Here is a 6,587-nt window from a genome sequence, read left to right as displayed (position 1 = left end):
CATTAACTAAGTTAATAAACCGTTAAGTAACCCTATTAACATTAATTAATACAGTGATAAGCATTAACTAACCCTAATAAGCATTAAGTAACTGTTAACACATTTCTTTTGTTAACATTTAGTAAGTTTTACATGTTAATTAAGGTACTAACTAATATTAGTAAATGATGAACACCATTGGTAAATGATTAATAGACACACCAGTTAACCGTTAAGTTAATGCTTACTACTGGTTAATAAATGTAGCCTTATTGTAAAGTGTAAGTGAAATATCACTACATGCATTTCGCCAACAGGCCCAACACAAAACTAGTGAAGACAGGCAGGACCTGGAAGAAGCAAAATAAGCCTGTAACTCCATATCGGCGATGCATGGCTAGTAGCATAATGCAGGCTAGAGGGCACAACCAAGGCCTAGTAGGGAGGGCTTTATTAACTAAACAAGCAACATCTACCATGCACTGTTCCAGATTGCTAATGGCATTACTCATGAGTGCCTTCTTCTATCACTAGTGGGGTTTCCAGCAAGCCAGTTTATGCGAAATTTGACGTTTTAAATGAGAAAAGGACGAATGGAAACACTACATTTCGAAAAAATGATCAGCTGTTTCTTCATCTTGACTGGTCTATTTTTGTTGTGGTGTTGACGTATGGACATATGACGTGTAAGAAGAAATAAAACTACCTTCATGATTTTATTCACCTAAACAGATCTGATGGAAACAACCTAATTCATGTTTTATTTTTTGCCACTTTAGAAAAGAGGCATCTGGGTAGCATGGCAGTCTATTCTGTTGCCTACCAACACGGGGATTGCCGGTTCGAATCCCCGTGTTACCTCCGGCTTGGCCAGGCATTTGGGTATGTGTGCTGGTCACTGCACCAGCGCCTCCTCTGGTCGGCCGGGGCGCCTGTTCAGGGGGGAGGGGGAACTGGGGGGAATAACATGATCCTCCCACATGCTACATCCTCCTGGCGAAACTGCTCACTGTCAGGTGAAAAGAAGCAACTGGCGACTCCACATGTATTGGAGGAGGCATGTGGTAGTCTGCAGCCCTCCCCAGATCGGCAGAGGGGGTGGAGCAGCGACTGGGGTGGCTTGGAAGAGTGGGGTAATTGGCCGAGTACAATTGGGGAGCAAAACGAGGAAAAATGCCCCCCTCCCTCCCAAAAAAAAAGTTGGTTTGAAATTCACTTGAAAGGAAACATGCCTACTGTCGATTTTTCTTTTGAGTATAGCAAGTGAGCAGAGCTTATACCTTCAGGTAATATACAAACAAAAATGCATCAGTAATAATCTTCTATATTTTATAAAAACAAAACACCGCTCTATCAACAACAAGAAGCAGGGATGTTCACATAAATAAGGAATATGGGCTGCAATGAGTCATGCCTGCAGGCATGTTTCACAAAACACGCTGAACATAAAGAGGAACTATAAAGCAACTTGTCTTATATAATTAATTTTCTGCATCGAGCCACCCTCTCTGTTGCTCAGGTCGAAGGTCTCCAAAACACTGTAAAAGTACACTTTTTCTCCAGTCTGATGTTTAGAGATGTGCACTTACTCCTGGGGCCGCCGGCTGGGTGAAGTATTGTGTTTCAGGCATTAACCAGCATTTCTATGGAAACATTTACACCAGAGTTATTGTTTGTTTAGTTCCTATACATTTATTTCTTATTTTTCCCCTTTTCTCCCAATTTAGTGGCCAATCGATCCCTATTTTAGTTCAAACAGCCACCCTCGTACTGCATGCGTTTGCCAACTGCATCTCTCCGGCCGGCAGTCTCGAAGGAGACGCCTCGCCACTTTCGTGACAAGGCCGAACCACTGCTTTTTCCGACACACACAGAGACGCATTCATGTGACGAACACAAGCCGACTCCGCCCCCCTCCCGAAGACAGCGTTGCCAATTATTGCCGCTCCATCGAGTCCGGCCATAGTTGGATCTGACGAGACCGAGGCGCGAACCCCGGTCCCCAGTGGGCAACTGCATCGACACAAAGCCGATGCTTAGACCGCTACACCACCACGGATCCATTTGTTTAGTTCCTTATGAATCAGCCACTGGCTTTAGCTTGGCTCTTCATTAGGCATAGGGACCTATCCCAATTAACTATAATCCACATGCTTTGGCACGCAAGGCATAAAGTGAACGCAAAGCAGTAACTAAACTAGACATAATAGGGATGTATTTAAAATGCAATCTTTTCTGAATAAACAATTAGTCCAGGGTTTTACTGGATCAAATCTGATCAAGGTATTGCTTTCAAGTCGCAAGTCTTAAAGCAGACAAGGTTCATTAAGTCCAAGTCTAACAGCAGACAAGTTCATACCGAGTTGCAAATCCCGATTTTCACGACTCAAGTCCGACTGGAGCCCAAGTCTCAAGTCTACAGCAGCTATACACACACTGCCACCATCTAAAATTATTATTTTCATTATTTATTTATTTATTTTAGATTTTTGGGGCATTTTTTTTGCCTTTATTACATAGCGAGAGTGAAGAATCAGACAGTAAATGTGGCAGAGAGAGATAGATATGACATTCAACAAAGGTTGCCGGCTGGAATCGAACCGATGACACTTGCGACCATGTGGCCAGCACTGTAACCATTTGGCTACAGAGGCGCTCCCCCATCTTGAATTCTACTGCATCTAGATCATAACGTTTAACATACAATATGTGACAGCCCCTTTGAAATGTGACTGGCTATGATATATACTTGGGAGGGCTGTGAGACAGTATGGGGGAAAATGGAAAAAAAAACAACACACAAAAACACACACACACACACACACACACACACTCTCTCTCTCTCTCTCTCTCTCTCTCTCTCTCTCTCTCTCTCTCTCTCTCTCTCTCTCTCTCTCTCTCTCTCTCTCTCTCTCTCTCTCTCTCTCTCTTTCTCTCTCAACCATCTGCAAAAAAAGAAAAAGAAAAAAGTTGTGTTGCCCTATAGCTGGCCAGAGAGCTGCAGTTGGGACATCTGCTAAGTCTTTCTCTCATGTGGAGTCTCTATTAAGGATGTGTTACTCACCAAATTTGTTCTTAGCACTCCCACACAGAGTAAAGGTAATTAAATTGAACAGCCAACACTGACACACACAGTCAAAGGGAATGACACACACACACACACACACACACACACACACACACACACACACACACACACACACACACACACACACACACACACACACACACACACGGATCGAAAGGGATTAGATTTGACACCTGCAGGCCTTTGAGTCATTCCGGATAAATACACTGTAAAAGTGAGCAGTGTGTCCACACAGCTTGACCGCTTTCTATGTCTCAAGTCATAGACCAAAACACATACTCACACGCCACGCAAACCCCTGCACATGCAAATACACATGTATAGCCAAACTGTATACAGCAATGCATAGATGTATAAATATAGGAGTTTATAAATACACCCCCTACTCATTTAACCCACTTTAGGCCTTGGTCACAGCGTCCTGTTAAGCAGCTGTAGTCTATTTCAGCTTTAAAACAACACACACACACACACACACACACACACACACACACACACACACACACACACACACACACACACACACACACACACTACACACACACACCCTTGATCCCACTTACACACATCCAATGTTCTGCATACAGACAGCTCCTCAAGGCAAAAAAACAAAGTAGATAAACTCAGGTCAGAGGTGAGAGGACAAAGGTGAGAGTCAGGTGTGTCTGCCGTGGGAAGCGCTGACCTCTCGTTAGGGTGTGTGTCATGTGTTGGCTTAGTGGAGAGCAAAACAAACACCTATTCCACATGACTGCCTCCCTTAATGTCCATCTACCTCAGTAACTCGTCCAACCGAGCCCAATGGCATGGCCCTCTGACTGTGTGTGTGCACCCCTGTGGTGTGCGCACGTATGAATGTGAGTCACACATGTTGACCGTAGATGCATGTACTTACGACAGTCCTGCTCGTCTGAGTCGTCCTCACAGTCGTTGTCCCCGTCACACACCCAGGAGCGCCGGATACACTTGCCGTTGTCACAGTGGAAGTCCAGCGGTGAGCAGGTGGGGAGCACTGAAAACAAACAAGACCAGACAACTGTTTAGCAGCTACAACAACAGGAAGCTGAATAAAATGTATTGGAAAGAAGAGGCTAGGAGTGGAGAGGGGAGGACAGGAAAGAAATGCAGAACACTAACTGGAAACAATTGCTTGCTTGCTAGTCAAAGCATAACACAGCATTTCAAAGTTAAAATTAACAAGACACACATTTTGAATCCTTGTAGGATCCACCCACCCAATCACCCACCCACCCTGCAGTTATAGTGTGAGGTCGGTTACAGAGAAGCACCTCTGCAGCTGGTTAGCAGTTTGGAGTCTTGTTCAAGGACACATGCTATTGCTTTCACTTAGTAATGTAATTGGCATCCATGGGGCAGTTATCAGTAGCTGAACAGAGCTGAGTTCTCTCTTTTCTTGTATACAGCTGAATCCACGAGTGTGATCTCGCCCCGTCAGCCACCTCTGCCCCAGCTCCTCCCTCGAGACCCTGCGACCAAAACTTCGCCCAACTCAGCGCATTCCACCGCTAACTTTGCATCCGCTCCGAGTCCGGCTACCCATCCGAGCTGGCCCCGAATGACTGGCCCTTTGTCACCCGCAGACAGAGCTAATCTAACTACTACAGGGCAAGAGAGGGAGGAAGAGAGGAGAGAAGAGGGAGGAGGAGAGGAGAGGAGAAGTACTCTTTACAATGGAGCCCCATGTGCACACACAAGTCTGTCAATATGAGATATGAAATATTGACAGCACACGGCGCAGACTTTATGAAAAATGTATGACGTCATGTATACGGTTAACTAGCAAGGCAGACAGACGGCCATCAAATCTTGGGTGAACGAGTTCTCAGTGAATTACTAAGTACGTCTTTGTGGCGCTGGTGTGGCAGAGGCTCTAGTCTCCCGGGACAGTAAAGCCCCACTGACCCATATACGCCTGCTTGGATAGTACATTATTCATCGAGATGGAGAGCTAGATAGAGATGGAGAGAGAAAGAGATTGCGAGAGAGAAAAAGATAGAGAGAGAAGGAGAGAGAGAGACTTAGACACAAAGACAGAATGAAGAGAGAAGGACACAGACAGAAAAGGGGGTTTCTATGCATCACCCATTCAGACTCTTAACCTTCTGATGGAATCACTAACTCATCCAAATTTCCTTCACTGGCATGACAAACATTATCATACTGCAGTTATATAACGAGAGTACAGAGTAACAAAAACGATCACATATTATTTCACACAACATAATCATAATAGGACCAGACAGGGGAGGACAAACAAAAGAACAAGTAGTTTGGATGAACAAATTTGTGGGTCTGTATGCACTGAGACTCTGCTCTTGGCTCACATCGTTTGTCTTTGAGTGATACAGTGTGGATCAGCGGAGGCTCGTCCAATGAGGAAAGGGAGGACCGTCCTCCCTAAAATTTCAGAGAAAGATAAACTTCAAAGAGAAAGATAATACACTTAACTTTAATAGACTAAAATACTGGTAATATTACTATTTTTAACACTTCGAAGTCACAAAAATCGTCCCCTCGTGTCAAAATACTGATAGCACCCCTTACCACAATTGAAAATTACTGTACGGAGGTCTGACGTTGACCTCCCCAAGCCTCCCATTGATGTCTATTACAAACGGTTGTTACCCAGTGGCTCCTGAGTCCTGGCTTTCAACATGGGGTGAATGGCAGTAAGGGAGGATGAACCTCCCTTTAGGCGGGTCCAGCCAGAGGCTCTGGATTTAGTGTCTAACATCAGAGAATCAGTTCAAGGGAGGGGGAATCAATGATATCTTGTGTCATGTGTTATTGGCCAAAACACGTAAACTGATGCTCCAGCGGAGGACGTCCTCCCTAACCAATCAACAACCAGAACACAATATTGACATTACATTGGTCCAATGATAATTTTCGGATTTCATCTTCAGTTCTCCACCACTGTATTGAACGTGGGTGCGATGAACAGGAGGTAAAGCGACAAGATAGATTCATACAGTAGTATATATCTGGACACTGCTTGGCATCCTCCTTGTCATATTCTTAATATATGTTATAATTCCATTATAATTATGTTATCCTCTTTCAATGTTGTATTCTGTAAATTGTGTAAACACAACACCCATAGCATGTTGTCTGTCTCGGGAGAGCGATCCCTCCTCTTTTGCTCTCCCTGTAGTTTCTTCCTATTTTTTCTCCCTGTTAAAGTTTTTTTAGGGATTGTTCCTTATTCGATGAGAGGGTCTAAGGACAGGATGTTGTGTTGCTGTAAAGCCCACTGAGGCAAATTTGTAATTTGTGATGATGGGCTATACAAATGAAATTGACTTGACTTGACTTAGAAAATAAATAATAACACGCAAATTGTGAACTACTTTTAAACACATCACGAAAAAATTACTTTTTATTTAGGCCTTTTCAACAGAATCCAAATTCCCTTTTTTCAGAGTTACGCCCCCCTCTTTTTTGGGGGGGGATTTCCCCCCCCCTTTTCTCCCCAATTGTATCTGGCCAATTAACCCAC

The sequence above is a fragment of the Lampris incognitus genome, chromosome 4, assembly GCF_029633865.1.
Source record: "Lampris incognitus isolate fLamInc1 chromosome 4, fLamInc1.hap2, whole genome shotgun sequence".
In the NCBI taxonomy this organism is placed as follows: domain Eukaryota; kingdom Metazoa; phylum Chordata; class Actinopteri; order Lampriformes; family Lampridae; genus Lampris; species Lampris incognitus.
This window is presented reverse-complemented; position numbering follows the sequence as displayed.